Source organism: Mastigoproctus giganteus, chromosome 4, assembly GCF_048544385.1.
Source record: "Mastigoproctus giganteus isolate SK-2022 chromosome 4, ASM4854438v1, whole genome shotgun sequence".
NCBI classification, from domain to species: domain Eukaryota; kingdom Metazoa; phylum Arthropoda; class Arachnida; order Uropygi; family Thelyphonidae; genus Mastigoproctus; species Mastigoproctus giganteus.
Window position 1 is genome coordinate 126,377,124 of NC_143578.1, and position 22,449 is coordinate 126,399,572.

Here is a 22,449-nt window from a genome sequence, read left to right on the forward strand (position 1 = left end):
TGTGGATGGCTGAAACTTGGATATAAGCGAACACCTGCTGACCCCATACATAACGTGATTTTCTTGAACATACATATGCATAATAAAGTTTAATTGATAAATTAAACACACAGTAGAACATTACCAACATTAAATACAGTAATAATAAAGTACAGCAGACTCTCGATTTACCAGGATTGGATTAACTGGGACACTTCAAGACTCCAAATTAAAAAAAAAAAAAAAAAAGACCAGAAATCATAAAATTCAAGTAATAACTAAAATAGGTATAAACAGATGTTTTGTAAGTTGTAAATAAGCGACAAGAACAGGCGATATAAGTCGTCATTGGGAGATAGGTGTACTATTATCTTGCAATCCCTGCTGTCTTCACACCTACCACTCAAAACAAAACAAAACAAAACAAAAAAAAAAAAAAAAAAAAGAGACCAAATGTTTAGTTTGATTTAGTGTGTCATGTCGCGTCGGTTGTTGTGTTCCGTTGCACCGCAAAAGGAAATTGTTTCATTATTTATGTGAGGGATGTCGGGATTTTTTTTTTTTTTTTTTTGTTTATAAATCACGAAACTGATGGGCAAACACAAGAGTTGTGCTTTCAAATTAAACAAAAACTTGAAATTATTCCAAAGTTTGAAAACAGTACATCCGTTAATTCTCTAAAGAACCATTATAATGTTGGTGACCAAATCATAAGCGAGTAAAAAATAAAGGGAAGCATCGTATTGGACATGCGAGTAGTACGTGTTAAGTTTTTTTGTTATTTTTTCGTGGTTAACCGCGGGTAACTGAATCAGCAGATACAGGGGAACAACTGTAATGGGAAATTATCTTCAGTAATTTGATTTAAAAAAATCACACCTCAACAGGAAGTTGTGTACTACTACACTTTTTCTTTTTTAATATACAGGCATACCTCGAATAACGAATAGGATGCGTTCTACGAAATTACTTCGTTAAGCGAAACTTCGTTTTCAGAGGTAAAAATACTATGGCCAGAATAGGGATACGTTCCTACGTAAAGAAAATGAAAAGCTTTTTTTCCGAACAAAGAAAAGTTTTATTAAATAAACAGTCAACTTACATACAAAGTGAAATCACATTTTAAAATACGAGTCTAAAGTTGTTGTTTATACTCTTTTTCTTTCATTTAGAAATTGCCTATACGAAGTTATTGCATTTAACACTGATCGTTTAACAATAACACTTCTTCCTAAATCAGGATCATTTTCACTAAAAAAATTTAAAACGTTTTCAATGTCATTTAAGCACCTTTTTAAATCTTTGGTTGTTAACACTTTTTCGGCAGGAACTTCTTTAACTTCGTCTTCATTAACTTTGTCTTCGTTGCTAACAAGGTTTTCTAAATCTTCCACTAAAAAAACATCATCTTCTGCATTCAATAAATTTCTAACATCCTCTTCATCGACATTTTCGAAACCTATTGATTGAGCCATCTTGATAACTTCATTTCTAATTTCTTGGATGTTATTTTCTTCTTCTAGTACAACTTCTGGGCCAAACTTATTTTGCCATATTTTGCGCCAAACTCCATTTAAGCATTTCTTAGTGACTTCTTTCCAAGAACTATCAATGTTTTCAATTGCGTTTTTAATGGTGCAGTTTTTCCAAAAAAAGTTTTAACTGTCATTTCCTCTTTATCCTCTAGTTCAGTTAAACTGCTTAATGTTCGACGCAGATAATAAGCTTTAAATGATGCTATTACTCCCTGATCCAATGGTTGAATCAGGGAAGTTGTGTTTGCTGGAAGAAACACAACTTTGACAGGAATGCACGTGTCCAACGTGTTAAGATCAGTAGGATGTCCCGGAGCATTGTCTAACAACAAAAGAGCTTTTTCTTCAAAGTTGTTTTTTTTTTGACAATACCGTTTTACTTCAGGACAAAAGTGGTTAACAAACCAATCAGTAAATAACTCCTTGGTAACCCACGCTTTTCTATTTGCTTTCCATATTACAGGTAAATTCATTTTTATGTTACCTTTTAACGCCCTCGGATTTTCTGAATGGTAAACTAATAACAATTTTAATTTATAATCGCCAGAGGCATTTGATCCAAAGAGTAACGTTAAACGGTCTTTGGCTGCTTTGAACCCAGCAGCTGATTTTTCTTCAATAGAAATGAAGCTTTTTGTTGGTAGCCGTTTCCAGAACAAACCGCTTTCGTCAACATTGAACACCAAATATGGAAAATTTTCACGTTCAATTATTTCCTTTAGTTTTCCTGGAAACTTATTTGCAGCTTCTCCTGTTAATTTTACACTATGAATCCTGGCCCGTTTTTTAAATTTCTCGAACCAACCACGAGAAGCCCCAAAGGTTTCCGTAATTTCTTCAGTTTGTTTAGATTTCAGGTGATTAAACTGGAATATTTTTTTTTATGTTAAATGGGGCTTGAAATTGCGGACTTCGTTATATCGAAGCTTTGTTATCAGAGGTAACGTTAACCGAGGTATGCCTGTACTTCTATTGAAGACTGCTAATATAAATAGCAAAATTATAGGTTCTTAAAGGTAGTATAAGAATTTTAAGCCTATCCGATTTATGGCTTTTATGTGTGTGTGTGTGTGTGTGTGTGTGTGTGTGTGTGTGTGTGTGTGTGTGTGTGTGTGTGTGTGTGTGTGTGTGTGTGTGTGTGTGTGTTACGTTCTTGGTGTAATGCATTAAAATTGGAACCTCTCTACATTAAAATGTGCCAAATCTAATACCACATTATAACTCCATGTTTTCAGGTGATCTTGGAAACATCATACCAAAGACACAAGTACAGAGCTAGCTTTAATTTTTTTTCTATCATTATGGCTCATAATGACATGCGGACATGAGTTTTATCTTATATGGGGCAGCTCCATAACATTAGTTTAAGTCTGTTGTGGTACACTGTGACGACATGTAATTCTGTAAACTGGCTGGAAATGACTATAGTACAATGTTTGTGTAGTGTCTTGTTTAGTTGTTTCTGGCCAATATGCTGCCAGGAATCAGTGACTGCCTGGAAAGCTGCTTTCCAGCAACACCATGCACAAGCAGGCAGGCTACAACAAAATAATACTGTTAATTAAAAAACAAACAAAAAAAAGAAACCTGCAGTGCTATATGCCACTTACTGTCCTCAAAAGGGACAGTCAACGAGTAGAAAATCCAAACAAGCTCCATCGAGACAAAAAAAATTCTTTGTTCAGAATGAGTAATCTCCTTTCAAGATCACAGGTTTCGTGAGCTGATACAAGTTCACACCATGAGAGAGAGAGAGAGACGTTGTTGCTTCTTTAAGATGGAGGGGTGACATCAAGGTGGTTTCTTCCTAAGTTCAATCTTAATTCCTCTTTCTTGCAGATCTCACTTGCCACTTCATTTAGTAGAATAAAGTTTTGGTGTCAATCAGTTTTTGTTCCTATTCTGGAGCATTTATATTAGTTACCATGAAGATAGATTGACTGTGGTTCACTATCACTGTAACTTGTATATGGACTACAGTCAATCTGTCTTCATGGTAACTAATATAAATGCTCCAGAACAGGAACAAAAACTGATGGACACAAACTTTTTGACCAATCCTCCAATTCACAATAGAACTTGTCAGTGTCAACGTACCCCAATTGATGGTGCTTGGCATTTAGTTGACTTTGTACATGCTGACATGACACTGCCAATCAGGAGGTAAAAGGAATATCTGTTTGAATGGAACCAAGTTTTCACATTTTTGTCTGTGGCCAAGTTAACGTTAGAATGAAAGCCTTAGTGACCATACTTTTAGTTGGGGGTGGAATGTTATGTCTTGTCATTTCTGGAGTAGTTCACTCAAGCATCTAGCTTTTCCTGTCGTAGTCTGAGATTTTTTTTTTTTTTTTTTTCAATGAAAATCCCAAGCATGAAAAGTATTAGAACCTATAGTACTTATTATTATGCATGGGTTGAAAGTTGAGAGGATGAAAGAAGATACTCGTTGACACGACTTCTTGAATTTCTGTAAAATGTAATTTTTAGAAAATACATATGAAGGAATGTTGTTCCACAAAACAGAAGTTGAAGGAGAAGAAAATTTTATTCTGTGAGTTTGAAGTTGAACAGTAAAAGGATGCTAACTGATCACAGCACGTGTTTGGACTGCTTTGGAAGAGAGAGAGCAAGAATTATAGAAGCCAATTCAGAACAGTTCCCATGGAAGTATCTTCGGAAAAAGCATACAGTACAAACATGCCCTTTGTTCTGAAAAGCATGCCTTTCAGAACAAACATGCTATATGTTTGGCTCAATAATAGAAAGCTCTAAGTGAAGTTCTTCATGTAAGTTCTAAAAGCATGTCACAAAGTGTGGGTACTTTGTGACCTCGAAGTCACAAAGGAGTTTTGGCAAGCGAAGGCAGATTACGAGAAATCTTAGGCAAAGGATGCAAAGAATTTCTTTTTATACTCTGGCACGACAACCAAGTCAGTAGAGTTTACAATAAATCGTCAATACAAATATTTATCATATTTAGTACTCACGGGCTTGAACCCAGGTCCACTCAAAGAACGCGTGCTATGCACTCTCGCTCCTGACTACTCGGCTACGTCAGGCCTTGGATGCAAAGAAAAATAGCAAAGACTTCTTTACTTGTGTAAACTCTAGAAGGAAGTGGATGAATCAGATTTGTCTCCTTGATATCGATGGTTCGACTGTTGATGATCCTGCTCGGGTAGCCGAAAAACCGAACAAGTATTTTGCAATATATCCACATATGAGGAGTTATTCAAGGAGGAGAAGGGCAGACATTTAACTAACTCTAACAGGGAGTTAAATGATTTCATAATAACTGAGAGCAAAGTGGAGGAGAAATTGCTGAAATTAAACATAAGAAAGGCACCTGAGGCAGATGGGATCTATCCAGTTACATTAAAGGAGGCAGCAAAGGAAGTAAGCAAACCCTTAGCCATAATTATGAGAGCATCCTTGAACTCAGGGGAAGTCCTCACAGACTGGATATGTGCAAATGTATCTCCAATTCACAAAGGGGGATTAAAGGGCGACATGAGTAATAACAGACCTGTTAGTTTGACTTCTGTTCCAGGGAAAATAATGGAGTCACTGGTTAAAGAAGCATTGCAGGATCATCAAGACAAGATTGCCATAATAATTCAGACACAGCATGGCTTTGTTAAGGGGAAGTCTTGTCTGACCGATTTGATTGAATACTATGACGTGGTCACAAAAGACTGGATGCAAAAAATAATTTTGATATCATATACTTGGATTTCAGGAAAGCTTTTGATACTGTTGCACACAGAAGACTATTGTACAAGTTGAGCAGTATGACATTAAGGGCAATTTGCTACAGTGGGTAAAAGATTCGTTGAGTGGGAGAAGACAGAGAGTGGTAATCAATGGACACTGCTCTTCATGGACTAATGAAGTGGAGTTCCCCAGGTGTCCATGTTGGGCCCATTGATGTTTTGTATATTTATCAATGATATTGATGAAGGCATATCGAGCTTAATGTCAAAGTTTGCAGATGACACAAAAGTTGGCAGGGTTGTTGATAACAGTATGCTGCTGCAACAGGATTTGGAAAAGTTAGGCAGATGAGCTGAGAAGTGTCAACTGAAGTTTAACATTGACAAATGCAAAGTACTGCATATGGGTAGCAGTAACCCCAGAGAAATGTACCTGGGTGGTGTTACGCTCAGGATAGTGGAGAATGAAAGAGACCTGGGGGGTAATTGTGCAGTCGGATATGAAATTTTCTAAGTAGTGCAGACAGGCCGCCAGAGCAGGTCATGGGGTGTTGTTAATGATATATAGGAACTCCCTGTCTTACGTAATACTCGACTTATGCAAATTAGACATTACGTAAGTTTTTGCCTGCTGGTGCAAATTTAAAAAAATTGTGGAAACTTATTTTACATCCCGTAGGAATAAATGGAGATACTGTGAAAATAATAAATGGAGATACTGTGAAAATATCATAATGTGAACCCAATAACACATGATTTTTTTTTTGGTAATTCGTTCCATGACCTCAGAAGTTGAAAATTTTCCTTTATAAAACTAAGCTATTTATCTCTCTAAAAGGACATTTTTATAATAAAAATTGCACTACCCTTTCATCGTTATCATATGTTCCCATTATAAGAATCAATCTTGAACGCCTTTGAGATATTTTTCTAAAGCACGTTTCTGGAGGTCACGACCATAAAACAATAAAAACAATTTGCACTTTCCAGTTTATTAGGCTTTTCTGTTAGTGCATCATCTAATTATAAATGGGTAGTAAACTCAATCTTATAACATTTGTGAAAATACCGATAACTGGAATTGTGTGGGGTTTTACATTACGGTATTATGGTGAAATGTTCAATCATATAAAAAAACAAATTTTCAGAAACTTCCCTTCATTCCTACTTACGTATTACAATGGTGAAGGGAAAGGGACCAATGGAAAGTGAAAGTGGTGACAGTGCTGGGAAATGAAACAAAATTGATTTTGAAATGAAGATGAAAACGATTAAGAAGTACGAAACAGGACAAAGTTTGTCATATATTGCAAGGGAATTAGGTCTTGCTGCTTCAACAGTGAATTTTATTTTAAAGGACAGTGTGCATATAAAAGAACATGTTAAAGGATCAACAATGATCACAAAACAACATTCAGGTGCTATGTCGAAGATGGAATAGCTATTAATAATATGGATGGAAAATCAGATTCAGAAGCAAATGTCCCTGAGTCCAATGGCCATTCAAGAAAAAGCAAGAAGTATATATGAAGATATTAACCTCATTAGTATGGCGAACGTCAAGCCAAGTTTGTGGCAAGCAACGGGTGGTTTAATAGGTTCAAGCATCACGCTGGTTTCGACAATGTTAAAGTATGCGGTGAAGTCGGCTGTGCCGATTCTGCAGGTGCAGAGAAATTTAGTGATGTTTAAAAAAATTATTGATGAAGGCGGCTATTCAACACAGCAAATTTTTTACGTTGATAAGACTGTTCTGTATTGGAAAAAAATGCCGGATCGAATATACATTGCCAAAGAGGAAAATAGAATGCCAAATTTCAAGGTGTCAAAAAAAATAGGGCCACGCTATTGCATGGAGCTAATGCAGCAGGAGATTACAGATTAAAACCATTGCTCGTGTACCATTCTGGAAATCCTTGTGCATTTAAGGGCATCAATAAAGCCACCCTACCCATGCATTTCCGATTGAACCAGAGAGCATGGATAACAATATATCTCTCTTTGAGGATTGGTTTAAATGCTGCTTCATTCCCGAGGTTGAAAAATATTGTAAAGACAATGACGTTCCTTTCAAGATTTTGCTTCTATTAGATAATGCTCCTGGACATCTTACGCATCTAGATGATTTCAATTCGAACGTGAGAGTCATATTTCTACTGCCAAACATGACTTCACTCATCCAACCTATGGATCAGGGTGTTATTTTGAATTTAAAAGCATACTATTTACGCACAATATTTGCTCAGGCATTGTTTACAGTAGACAGGAAAAATTTTACATTAAAAGACTTTTGGAAATCTTACAATATTTACCACGCCATCTTAAACATTAATAAGGTCTGGGCAGTACTAAAAGTTGTTTAAATGGCGCATGAAAGAAAATATGCCCACGTTACGTAAAAAGCTTTGAAGGATTTCAAAGTTAAACTTCATTTGCCACCTCTCAGCCCATCTGCTCAACCTTTCCAGATCCTGTTGAAGCAGCATAGCGTCAGTAGTGTCCTTAATAATCCTGCCAACCTTTGTATCATCTGCAAACTTGGACATTAAGCTCGATATACCATCATCAATATTATTTATAAATACAGAAAACAATAATGGACCCAACACTGAACCCTGAGGGACTCCACTAATAACATTAGTCCACGATGAGCAGTGTCCATTGATTACCACTCTCTGTATTCTCCCCCTGAACCACCCCTTTATCCATAGCAGCAATTTGCCTCCAATACCACGCTGCCTCAATTTGTGCAGCAGTCTTCCATGTGCAACAGTATCAAAAGCCTTTCTAAGTTCCAAGTAAATAATATCAAAGTTGTTTCCTGCAGCCAGTTCTTTTGTGACTGCAGCATAGTATCCAATCAAACTGGTCAGGCAAGGCATCCCCTAAACAAAACCATGCTGTGTCCGAGCTATAACTGAAGTCTTGTCTAGACGATCCTGCAGTGCTTCTTTAACCAGTGCCTCCATTAATTTTTCTGGAACAGAAGTTGTGTCAGCCTTTGATCCTCCTTTGTGAATTGGGTCACATTTGCACATCTCCAGTCTATCAGTACCTCCCCTGAGTCTAAGGAAGCTCTCATAATTATGGCAAAGGGTTTGCTTACTTCCTTTGCTGCCTCCATTAATATAACTGGATAGATCCCATCCACCCCAGGTGCCTTTCTTGTCTTTATCTTCAACAATTTCTCCTCCACTTTACTCTCAGTTATTAAAAAATTATCTAGCTTACTTGCAGAGTTGAATACACCTCTGGCTTTCCCCTCGCTGAATAACTCCTCATGTGTGAACGTCGATGCAAAATATTTATTTAGTTTTTTAGCTACTTGAGCAGGATCTTCAACAGTTGAACCATCGATATCAAGTGGACCAATCTGATTCATCCCCTTCCTTCTAGAGCTTACATAAGTAAAGAACTCTTTGCTGTTTTTCTTTGCATCTCTTGCCAAAGATTTCTCGTAATCTGCCTTCGCCTGCCTAACCTTCTTTGTGACTTGGTTACAGACCAGCTTCTATCTATCATAAGCTTCTGTGTCACGTGTTAATTTATATGTATCCCATGCATTTTTCTTCTCTGCTATATATCTCATTAGTTCATCTGACATCCATTTAGGCCTAAGCTTACATAAGTAAAGAACTCTTTGCTGTTTTTCTTTGCATCTCTTGCCAAAGATTTCTCGTAATCTGCCTTCGCCTGCCTAACCTTCTTTGTGACTTGGTTACAGACCAGCTTCTATCTATCATAAGCTTCTGTGTCACGTGTTAATTTATATGTATCCCATGCATTTTTCTTCTCTGCTATATATCTCATTAGTTCATCTGACATCCATTTAGGCCTAAACCTTAGACAATATTTCTTAGTTGGTATGTAAAGCTTAGTAGCTTCCAAAATAAGTTCTTTGAATGCTTCCCATTTTGAATTTGCTGTTGGTAACATCATCAGTTGGTCCCACTGTATAGAATTTAAATACTGTCTCAGTCCATCGTAGTCGCCTTTACGAAAGCAATAACCCTTCCCTTTACCCCTAATGGTAGTTACCTCTTTGAGTAAATCCCACTTCAGCACACTGTGAACACTTCCACCTAGTGGTTCCTCTATCTGCAGATTCTTAATGCATGAAGAATCACTACTGATATCAAATCAAGAGTATTACTCCCTCTAGTTGCCTCCCGAACATGCTGATGTAGAAAACAATCATCCAATAAATCCACAAAAGTTTTGCTAGTGCATGAGTGACCAACACAATTCTTCCAGTCAATATCTGGGAAATTAAAATCCGTCATTATAAGACTCTCTGATTTACTGGCCCACTCTATTTTCCTGTACAGTTCCCTATTATACCCATCAGAGTCATTAGGCCTATAGCACACTCCTACTCTCAATTTTGATCTCCCAGTGCTTATGTCACACCAAACTGACTCGACACTGCACTGTCCAGCGATGTCGACTGGCTTCACTTCCTTGGATTTTATGTCTTTCTTAACTAATAGCATAACCCCTCCTCCCTTCCTATCCTGTCTATCCTTTCTGTAGACATTGTACTTCCCAAATTCCAGTTCTGCATTCCTTATATCTGTGTGACACCACGTCTCTGATATCCCAACAAAATCTGCCTTTGATGTTTTGAGCAATACCTCAAATTCATCAAATTTATTTACTAAACTCCTAGCATTGGTGTACACGCAAGTATACATGCACCTATTTCTATTCTTAGCTACCCTAACACAACCCATGTGTTTACTTGTACCGCAATGACTCCCAGCAGTCTCTGAAATATCCTGCATCTTGTTTTCCAGGCTTCTGCTCATTCCAATAGAAGCAGTGCTAGAATTACTTTCACCTCTGCCAGTGGCTACTGTTAATCCATTAGTCCTTTATTGAGGAAAGTTGTTAATTGAGGAAAGACGGTTGTACTGTACAACCGTCTTTAAAAGCAAACTTCTGCATATCTATTGTATGACTTGTACAATAGATATGCGGAAGTTTGCTTTTAGCTGGCGGGTGGTTGATTGCTGGAAAAAGCTTACATCTGTCGTTGTGGAAGTTGACAGCTTAAATAAATTCACTGCTGAACTAGACAAACTTTTGGAGTGAATGGATGGGTGAAATGGGAAGTTTTTTTTTTTTTTTTTTTGTTGATGCTAAATAATCTTGCTTTCTTGCATCACATGCCTCTACTAATCATAATTTTAAAACCAAATCAATTCTGTTAAAAGGGCAAACTAAGAAGACAATCACAAATAAAAATTGCAGGAGGTAAGACAGTAGCACTAATTGCCAATATGAAACACCTAAGAATAATATTCAATTAAATGTTACCCTCTATCCACATCTTATTAACATACCCAAAAAAGTAGTAACTATGTTGGTATGATAGCAAGAATTATCTATGCCAAATGGGAACTTTCATTTAGTACTCTTGCACTTATATATAAGGCACTCTTTCTCTCAGTCATCAATTATGGTGCAGGTAGCTGGTTATAAAGAGCAACAATAGCAAGAAATAGAGCTAAACTTGACTCCATCCAGTGAATTATCTCCAGGTGCTACCCTAGATTGAGGTATGTTACCCAACAGGGAGTGCAGGTAAGCTCCCTTTTGACTCATATAGGTCAGGGGGGTTGGCAAACCTTTTTTTGGAAAGGGCCAGTTCGTAGAATTTTTAGGCTCGGCGGGCCAGATAGCAAGCTCGAAGATATTTACATGGGTAATTCTACTCACAGAGGAACAAAAAAAAAACAGGTTCGAAAGCTTTTTATTAGGAAGTGATATTTTACATAATATTTATATACATGCTGACACTTACAAAAAAATGAAAATATTTCCATTTATTAATAAATGTATTATAGAACTGGTTAAATTTTGTACTAATGCGATGAATGTAATTGTTTTTTTCTGAGATAATATTTCATCATACTGGAGTTCGAAGTTAGTACTTCCTATCATTAAAGTTGTTTACAAATGGTCATCCGTTAATAATGATCTGTATTGCGATTTTACATATTTCATTTTTGAAAATGTCTTTTCACATTGGCAAGTACTCCCAAATACAAATATAAATCACCATGCATATGATTTTAATTGACCATATTTATCTTCCAAAAGATATTTATAGAATTGGGTTAGATCCATTTCTTTAAACCTAACCTTTAGCATATCATCATTTTGCAGATCAGTCACTTTCAATTGAAGGTCTGATGGAAGCTCCCCAAGCCTGACGTAGCCCAGTGGTCAGGAGCGAGAGCGCATAGTATGCGTTCCTTGAGTGGACCGGGTCACGGGTTCAAGCCCGTGACTACTAAATACGATAAATATTTGTATTGACAATTTATTGTAAACTCTACTGACTTGGTTGTCGTGCCGAAGTATAAACAGCAAAAAAAAAAAAAAAAATTACTTATTTATTTAATTGTACAACCAAATGGATTTTGAAATATAGAAATGTCTTTTGCACTTGCATCAAGATCCAAAAAAATGCTGTTGTAACTGTAGTTTAGGTTCAGAAAATATATCCGCCGCAAATTTTTTTGGGAATGGGGTTTTCGCTAATATTTGAAATTTTTTACAGCATGGAAAACGGTCAAACTTGGTTAATGTGATTTGTGTTTCAAACAATGCAAATTTTTGACGATATGACTTTACGATAGAATGCGTTTCACATATGAGCACTGTTTTCCCCTGTAATTTTAAGTTAAATTCGTTAAGATATCCCACGACGTCTGTAGCAATGCTAATTTCCATAGCCATTCATTGTTAGATAATAGTGGTTGTGGGCAGTTTTTCTCATTTAGAATAATTTCTATTGCTTCTCTGAGTTCAAAAAATCTCAATAAAACTTTTCCATTACTGAGCCATCAAACTGCTGTATGGTAGGGCAAATCAGGATATTCGGCTTCAATCTCTAATAAAAAAAACCACGAAACTGACGATGGTGAAGTCCACGAGAGCGAATAAAGTTAACCGCTGACACAACTGGTTCAATAACACATAACAGACTGAGGTGTTTCCCACAAAGACCCTGCTGGTGAATAATACAATGAATTACCGGAGGTTTTGAACATTTAGCTTCTTCACAAGCCTTAAAAATTTGTCCAACTAATCCTTTCCCCGTTCCACACATATTTTTAGCACCATCAGTTGTGACACATTTTAACTGATTCCATTGCAAATTGTACTGTATTAGCGTTTTCTCGACTTCCTTGAAGATATCTTCGCCTGTAGTTGTTCCATGCTAATTCTTAGAAGCTAATTCTTTAGTAACCTTAAACTCAGTATTGACTCCTCGAATAAACAGCAACAATTGGGCAGTATCAGTAATGTCTGTAGACTCATCAAGAGCCAACGAAAACCACTTGAAGTTTTTTGCCTTGTCTTTTAATTGACTCTTGATGTGGCTCCCGATGTCCTCAACTCTTCTAACAGCTGTTCTCGCCGAAAGACTGACAGATCAAAACAAATCCATTTTCTCTGGACACATTTCTTCGGTGCCACAAGCAAACATGATTTAATCAATTCACCATCAGTAAATGTTACCCTTTCTTGGCTAATAAATGAGCTGTTCGTAAGCTTACTTTAGTTACTGCTTCATTATCATTTTTTATTTTAACGAATAAATTGCATTGTGATGATGCATTACGTTTTGAACGTTCCTATTTTAGCTTCTGTTGATTTTCTGTGAGTTTTGAATATTGTGCCGTGTGCTTAATTTGGTAATGACGATGTATATTGTACTCTTTTTCACACAGCTATTGTGTCATTACATAATAAACATGATACTTTGTCATTTATTTCTATGACAAAATAATTCACACTCCATTCTGCTTTAAAAGCACGACATTCGAAGTCCACTTTTCTCTTCATATTTGGTCTTGAGGGTGACATGGAAACGGTGAGTAATAAATAAAAGGAAAAAAAAAAAAAAGATCGCAGAGCACCGTGACAGGCAATACCACATGCACTGCTAAAGCAAAACTGAAAGAAATGCTGGCAACACTTATTCTACGGTAGATGACAGAATGCAAATATGCAACGCCAGTAGCGCCACGTGCGGTCATTATTCTCAACTCGACTATCGGCTATTGCAGCGTGTAATTTGATTCATTTTTAATTTTTTTCATGTAAAAAACAATATTAACTCACGGGCCGGATTAAAAAGAGATGGCGGGCCGGATTTGGCCCGCGGGCCGTAGTTTGCCAACCCCTGATATAGGTGATTAGAAGAGGATTAAACGATAGGTTAAAAAGACAGATCCAACAGTTATCTTGAGTATTGGAAAGTGACATCAACAGAGAAAGGAAGACTTTCTCTCTCTCTCTCTCTGGAAAACTAGACGGGATGAGACTACTATAGGGGAAGTCACTAGGAGATTCTTTCCACTATGTAATCAATCATAGTGGTAATCAATGGACACTGTTCTTCGTGGACTATTGATATTAGGGGTATCCCCCAGGGCTCGGCATTGGGCCCATTTGTTGTTTTCTATGTTTACTGATGAAGGTATATCAAGCTTAATGTCAAATTTTGCAGATGATAGAAATGTTGGCAGGGGTGTTAATAACAGCAATGAAGTATGCTACTGCAACAGGATTTGGAGAGGTTGGGCAGATGGGCCGAGAAGTAGCAACTGAAGTTTAACATTGACAAATGCAAAGTACTGCAGTAACTCCAGAGAAATGTACCAACTGGGTGGTATTACACTCAGGGTAGTGGAGAATGAAAGAGACCTGGGGGTAATTGTGCATAAGGTATGTTCGTGTCAGACGGCACCTGGGATTTCTCCCATCTCCGTGGGTAATTGTGCAGTGAGATATAAAGTTTTCTGAGCAGTTCAAACAGGCTGCCAGAGTAGGTCATGGGATCCTGTCAATGATATACAGGAATTTGCTAGCAGGGATAAGGAGGTGATTATCCCCTTGTAATGGCAATGGTCAGGCTACACCTTCAGTACTGTATACAGGTCAGGATGCCTCATTTTAGGAAGGATGTAGAGTTGCTAGAACGAGTACAGAGAAGGGCAACAGGACTGCTGAGGGAAACAAATGGGTATTCTTACGAAGAAAGGGTTAAGTTCTGCAAATTGCAGCGTCTGGAGACTAGGAACTTGAGAGGTGATCTGATTGAGGTTGTACAAGACCTTGAATGGATTGAGCAGGCTCAATACTGATGGGATTCTTCCTGTTGCTCAGATTACAAACCTGAGGGGACATAAACTGAAATTGGGGAAAGACGGTTGTCGAACAGATGTGTGGAAATTTGCCTTTAGCCAGTTGGTAGTTGATTGCCGGAACAAACTTCCATCTGCTGTTGTGGAAGTTGATAGCTTAAATAAATTCAAGAAGTGGACAAACGTTTGGAGCAAATGGATGGGTGAAATGGAAAGTTTTTTTTTTTTTGGCTGATGCTGTATAAGCTTGCTTTCTTGCATTGTATGCCTCTACTAATGCTAATGTTAATCATACCATTTCAATTTGTACAGCAGTCTTTTATGTGGTACATCAAAATCTTTCCTGAAATCTAAGCATATGATGTCAAAATTATTTGTTGCATCTAATTCCTTATTGAATACTTTAATAGTATCCAATCAGACTGGTCAGATATGATCACCCCTTAACAAATTCATATTGTGACTATATTCCTCTGCAGATGGTCCTGCATTACTTCTTTAACCAGTGATTCCATTATATTTCCTAAACATATACACTGCCTACCATTAATATCTGGATGCATGCATATCCACATGAAACATACTAAACTTCATTTACTGGAAAACTAATAATGTGTTTTGGAACCTTTCGCCTTTATGGTAGCTAGCCTCTATTCTCATGGAATATTCTCCACCAGTTTTTTTTTTTTTTTTGTAAATATCCTCTTTTGTAAAAGTATAAGAGAAGTTTACCTCAATATGACACGTAGAACACTTCCGTATGATACTCTCCAGAACTTAAAACGAAAAGAATTCAAAAATCAAAAATCTTACATTACAGTAAGAAATAATTAACAATAATTAAAAATCAATTACAAATATTGATATCAACATAGAACATATTGGGCATTATAGCTCTGGTTCATACTAGTAAATATCCTCTGAAAATTTCTGCCATCTGGCCTTCAAAGTGGCAACCAGTTCAGCTCTGTTTTTCGGACAGTTTCTCCTCACATGGCACCTGAAGATCCAATTCATTCCACTGATTCTCTATAGCAGCGTTTCCCAAACTTTTTTAGTCACAGAACACCTTTCATCTCACAATATATTGACAAAACACTTTTCATCCCACAATATTAAATTAAATTAAATTAAATATTCTGTTTATACTCTGGGACAACCTAACAGTCAGCGGAGTTCACAAGATAGACAGAATACAAGAAAGAGCACCATATTTAGCAGTCACAGGCTTGAAGCCTGGATACTCAAGGCATGTGTACTTATGCACCTGCGTACCTGACCACTCGACTACGGCGGCTGATATATTAACAGAACACTTTCATCTCACAATATATTGATGGAACACTTTTCATCTCACTATATTTATGGAACACTTACAAAACACAAGTTTAGCGGGAGCCAAAGAACTGTTCGCTAATATTTTATTACATATGAAACATGTGCATCAGGAGCATCTTTATTTCTAATACATGTAAAGATGAAATTCAAATAACTGTCATCACGCTTTCGTTTTGGTGTTTTATTAGTTAGTTCCTGTTTTTTCACTTCGAATGTTTGGGGAATAAAAGGCTGCGATTGTTCATCCTCACTTTAAGTGTGACAATATTGTGTTCGTTTTCATCGACCACAGTTGCAATACTAGAAGTACTTGCTTCTCGTTTTAAAGTTCCTTTTTTCAATCACAAATCCATGATCATTTATTTTAATAATAATATTTCGAAATACTGATAATTATCAAAAAAGTGTATACAAGGAAGTAGGTTTACTTATGATACTGGTTCGCTTCCCCCTCTCCTTCAACCTGTGTACTACAGGCTAAATTGCATACAAATGTCATATCAGATCACTACATTGCTACTTTTTCATAGATGTCATTAGCTCTACACACACTTCTTTATGCAAAAGACTGCCAAAGTAAAGTGTAGCATGGTCTATTTGATTATTAGTCTATGCCAGTATATTAATATCTGGAAAAAAAAAAAAAAAAATGTTAAAAATTATAATAATACAAAAGTGGTGTACGCTACAAATATGCAAAATTTGTTTATTTTATTATTATTTTTAATTATTAATTACGATTTTTCTCGGAACACTAGTGTTCCGTGGGGTGTGAATGCTGCTCTATAGGATTAAGGTCAGGGCTCTGGACTGGGCAGTCAAACTTTTCAATGCTCGTGTCCTCAAACCAGTCCATCACGGAGTGCTCTCCTGCTGATACAGGTATGGCCTTCCACAATGTGCTGCGACTATACAAATAATGCATTATTGTCCAGGCATCTCGATGGATCTCAGCATTCATGGTTTTGTTCAAAACAGTCAATGATTCCAAGCAAAACCTTGAAAAACAGCCCCAGACTATTATGCTGCCTCCACCAAACTTCACCACAATGCAGTCTGGCAGATAGCTTTTTCTGGGTATCCGTTACACACAGGTATGAGTGTGTGTGAGACTGGTAGGCAATGTACCATGACTCTTTACTCCAAAACACAGCTTTCCACTAGTCTACAGTCCAAGAACAGCAAGCCAAGCTAGATGAGGTCTGGCATTATTCGGAGTGATTAATAGCTTGGACAGATGCACTACTGGGGATAACCCATATCATGTAGTAGCGTGTGTATGGTATGGTTGTTTAATGGCACACAAGCTGCTGTGGCTATGGTGCGCCATGCAGTAGCCTGTGCACTGTACTGGTGATGACAATGTCCCAATCCTCTCACCGAAGGCCTACATGTGTTTCAACATTGACTGCATTTTGAAAGGATGATTTTTTTGTGGGTCTCTCTCTCTCTCTCTCTCTCTCTCTCTCTCTCTCTCTCTCTCTCTCTCTCTCTCTCTTCCTGTCACATTCCATCAACTTTGAGGTTTCCCCGGACTGTTTTGTGATGGTTTCAGTACCACTCTACTTCCATTTGCAGATAACATAACCACTCACCAACTTTGGGATCCTCAATGGAAGTGAAATGTTACATATTGATTGCTTTTGTTGCACCCTATCACCATTGGGGGCTGAAAGCCTATTAATGCTGTTGATTGCGGGATCTTGCATTCACAATTGTATTACCGTCTCCTCAAAAGGCCTATGGGCATATTTATAGTGTTTCTGACATGTGGTGCTTTGGCAGAATGTGACCATCAATGGAGAGTCTGAATATTAATGGTAGGGCAGTGTATATATTTACTTATATGTACATTATACATAATTAAATATATATATAAAAAATCACCAGTTTAAACTCAACTTTTGGTGCTGATATGTTATAACAATATCCTAATTATCTAGAATGTTTACCTCTACAGTTTCTTGAATGACTTCATTCCTTCCACAAATCCATTAACTTCAAAATGGAAACTGAAGAAAATGGCACCTTCTCATTCTTGGATATTTTTCCCCATAGAAGGTTCAATGACATCCAGTACAACTTCATCTACCCCCATTCCACAAAAATAATTAGTGTTCAAATCATATGTTCTCATGGCTCTCCACATATGCAAAGTAAAGTCTCTGTTCATGGCCACCCAAATGGCCATGAACAACAGTTATCCCTCCATCATCATTCTTCTTTCTTAATGATTCCCTTCTACTTCTCTCTCTCTCTCTCTCTCTCTCTCGGAAACAATTTTTTTTTTGCTTGGTGCAGCATAAGCCTCAGGCTTCCTTGTACCATGCGTAGTAATAATAACAGGACAGACTGCTTCTACAGGGATGGGATACACTTAAATAGAAAGGGTGCAAGAATATTTGCTAATGCTATCGAGGCAGTGTTAGGGGGGTCGGAAAACTGCTAGCTTGGGGGGAGACAAAGACTAATAGATTAACAGTAGCCACTGGCAGAGGTGAAAGAGATTCTTGCACTGCCTCTATTGGAATGAACAGAAGCCTGAAAAACAAGATGCAGGATATTTCAGAGACTGCTGGGAGTCATTGCAGTACAAGTAAACACATGGGTTGTGTTAGGGTAGCTAAGAATAGAAACAGGTGCATGTATACTTGCGTGTACACCAATGCTAGGAGTTTAGTAAATAAATTTGATGAATTTGAGGTACTGCTCAAAATATCAAAGGTCGATATTGTTGGGATATCAGAGACGTGGTGTCACACAGATATAAGGAATGCAGAACTGGAATTTGGGAAGTACAATGTCTACAGAAAGGATAGACAGGATAGAAAGGGAGGAGGGGTTATGCTATTAGTTAAGAAACACAAAACCCGAGGAAGTGAAGCCAGTCGACATCGCTGGACAGTGCAGTGTCGAGTCAGTTTGGTGTGACATAAGCATTGGGAGATCAAAATTGAGAGTAGGAGTGTGCTATAGGCCTAATGACTCTGATGAGTATAATAAGAAACTGTACAGGGAAATAGAGTGGGTCAATAAATCAGAGAGTCTTATAATGGGGGATTTTAATTTCCCAGATATTGACTGGAATTTGGGGGCTGTTCACTCACACACTAGCAAGACTTTTGTGGATTTATTGGATGATTGTTTTCTAAATCAGCATGTTCGGGAGGCAACTAGAGGGAGTAATACTCTTGATTTGATATCAGTAGTGATTCTTCATGCATTAAGAATCTGCAGATAGAGGAACCACTAGGTGGAAGTGTTCACAGTGTGCTGAAGTGGGATTTACTCAAAGAGGTAACTACCATTAGGGGTAAAGGGAGGGGTTACTGCTTTCGTAAAGGTGACTACGATGGACTGAGACAGTATTTAAATTCTATACAGTGGGACCAACTGATGATGTTACCAACAGCAAATTCAAAATGGGAAGCATTCAAAGAACTTATCTTGGAAGCTACTAGGCTTTACATACCAACTAAGAAATATTGTTCAAGGTTTAGGCCTAAATGGATGTCAGATGAACTAATGAGACATATGGCAGAGAAGAAAAATGCATGGGATACATACAAATTAACACATGGCACAGAAGCCTATGATAGATACAACTTGATCTGTAACCAAGTTACGAAGGAGGTTAGGCAGGCGAAGGCAGATAATGAGAAATCTTTGGCAAGGGATGCAAAAAAAAACAGCAAAGAGTTCTTTACTTATGTAAGCTCTAGAAGGAAGGGGATGAATCAGATTGGTCCACTTGATATCGATGGGTCAACTGTTGATGATCCTGCTCAGATGGCTAACAAACTAAATGAATATTTTGCATCGACATTCACACATGAGGAGTTATTCAGCGAGGGGAATGCCAGGGGTGTATTCAACTCTGCCAGTAAGCTAGAGAATCTTGTAATAACTGAGAGTAAAGTGGAGGAGAAAATGTTGAAGATAAAGACAAGAAAGGCACCTGGGGTGGATGGGATCTATACAGTTTTATTAAAGGAGGCAGCAAAGGAAGTAAGCAAACCCTTAGCCATAATTATAAGAACTTCCTTGGACTCAGGGGAGGTACCGATAGACTGGAGATGTGCAAATGTGACCCCAATTCACAAAGGAGGATCAAAGGCTGACAGAAGTAATTATAGACCTGTGAGTTTAACTTCTGTTCCAGGAAAATTAATGGAGGCACTGGTTAAAGAAGCACTGCAGGATCATCTAGACAAAACTTCAGTTATAGCACGGACACAGCATGGTTTTGTTAAGGGGAAGTCTTGCCTGACCGATTTGATTGGATACTATAATGCAGTCACAAAAGAACTGGATGCAGGGAATAACTCTGATATTATATATTTGGATCTTAGAAAGGCTTTTGATACTGTTGCACATGGAAGACTGCTGCACAAATTGGAGCAGTGCGGCATTGGAGGCAAATTGCTGCTATGGATAAAGGGGTGGTTCAGGGGGAGAAGACAGAGAGTAGTAATTAATGGACACTGCTCATCGTGGACTAATGTCATCAGTGGAGTCCCTCAGGTTTCAGTGTTGGATCCATTATTGTTTTCTGTATTTATAAATCATATTGATGATGGTATATCAAGCTTAATGTCCAAGTTTGCAGATACGAAGATTGGCAGGGTTGTCTAGGACACTACTGACACTATGCTGCTGCAACATGATCTGGAAAGGTTGAGCAGATGGGCTGAGAGGTGGCAAATGAAGTTTAACATTGACAAATGTAAAGTACTACATAAGGAAAATAGCAACCCCAGAGCAACGTATCGACTCTGTGGTACTACACTGGCAGTGGTAGAGAATGAAAGGGACCCACGGGTGGTTGTGCAGGCAGATATGAAGTTCTCTGAGCAGTGCAGACGGGCTGCAAGAGTAGCTCATGGTGTATTGTCAATGATATATAGGAATTTTTCTAGCAGGGATAAGGAGGTGATTATTCCCTTGTATAAGGCAATGGTCAGGCCACACCTAGAATACTGTATACAGGTCTGGAGGCCTCATTTCAAGAAGGATGTAGAGCTGCTGGAACGAGTACAGAGAAGGGCAACAAGATTAGTGAATGGAACAAAGGATTGCTCTTAGAAAGAAAGGCTTAAGTTTTGCAAATTACAGTGTCTGGAGACTATGCACCAGCGAGGTGATCTGATAGAGGTGTATAAAGCCTTGAATGGTTTGAGCATGCTCAATGCTGATGGTATTCTTCCTCTTGCTCATAATAATCACCTGAGAGGGCATAAATTCAAATTGAGGAAAGACAGATGTAGGATAGACGTGCGGAAATTTGCCTTTAGCCAGCGAGTGGTTGGTTGGTGGAACAGACTTCCATCCCTTGTAGTGGAAGTTGATAGCCTAAATAAGGTTAAGGCTCAGTCGGACAGGTATTTCGAACGAACAGAGGGGCGAAGTGGAAGTGGGTTTTTTTGGCTGATGCTGAATAAGCTTGCTTTCTTGCATCAAATGCCTCTACTAATGCTAATAACAACAACAACACAAAGAAAATTACTGACCAAACTATCAAGGAACCTAAGAAACAGAAAAAGAATCTCCCTTATATCTGTATTCCATATATCTCAGGTATCAGCAAAAACATTGCAAAAGAAGCCAGGAAACAAGTGAAGGTGATCATATTCTACAGAAGTTCTTCACATCAAATTACACATGAATACCTGATGATAATGCCAGAGACCTGTATATTGCATAAACTACAACTATAAGGTTACCTACATAGGAGAATTCTACTGACATTCTCAATCAAAACTGAAAGACCATGTGAAGAATGATTTGGGGTACAGCAAATCCAACAAATAAGATATAGACTTCCAGGTCTTTCAGTGTGGAAATCGTCGGGACTTTGGGGGACTTCAGTCCTTTGTCATCAATCGGAACTACAGGAGAACCTTCAAGGAGGCCTAATACATTGAACTCTTTGGCAACCTCATCATCAACAGGAAACACGGAACAAATTTTGGCATTCAATATTTTAATATAAGGATCTGCTTCCTTATATTGAATATAAGGAAGCAGATCCAATCCAAAGCCCACCACAACTCCATCCCAAAAAATACCCACCCCTGGGAAAAAGAAATTATTCCAGAGTTAGTACCACTGGTACCAACTCTGGAAAGAAACAGTCAGCATTCTGGCAGACACTTCCTTAGGAGCTGTAGAACCTTACAATCCTATACTTGGGATAAGCTAATATGAAATGGGATAATTATTTATCATAGATCTATTATCTCTTGTTATCCACCTGTATCCATATTTTTCCACTGGTTCCAAACATCAGACCTTTTGCTTTCCTTTATGTCCAATGACCTTTTTGTTCTTTCTAAATCACCTTGTAACCTTGATCAAGAATACCCATGCCCTTGACTTACTATCTAGATACCTTTCTATTGGTTCAGAACTAATTTTTCTCTGGTTAGCCTTGGGCTTAGCCCTAACCCTTCTCTACAGGGTGTCTCAAAAATATTGGTACAAACGTTTAGGGGAGGTAGGTAACATCTAAAGGAATGTGAATCGCATAGGAACCCATAACCGGAAACGTCACCGTAAGTCGGTACACTGCGCTGTTAATCAGTTTGCGAGAGGGAAAATTTCTGGTTTACTCATTCAAGCAGTAGTCACCGCACGAAGAGCATGCATCGATATACGAACTCTGAGCTGGCAGACATGCACTTAGTGTATAGATTAGCAGAGAGCAATGGACAAGCC

General features: G+C 37.9%; 1 protein-coding gene across 1 annotated transcript in view; it reads right to left on the reverse strand.

Moving 5' to 3' along the window:
- Nucleotides 1-22,449, reverse strand: part of LOC150087048 (dnaJ homolog subfamily C member 21) — a 374,824-nt gene that overhangs the window by 304,278 nt on the left and 48,097 nt on the right. The gene's annotated exons all lie outside the window — the stretch shown is intronic.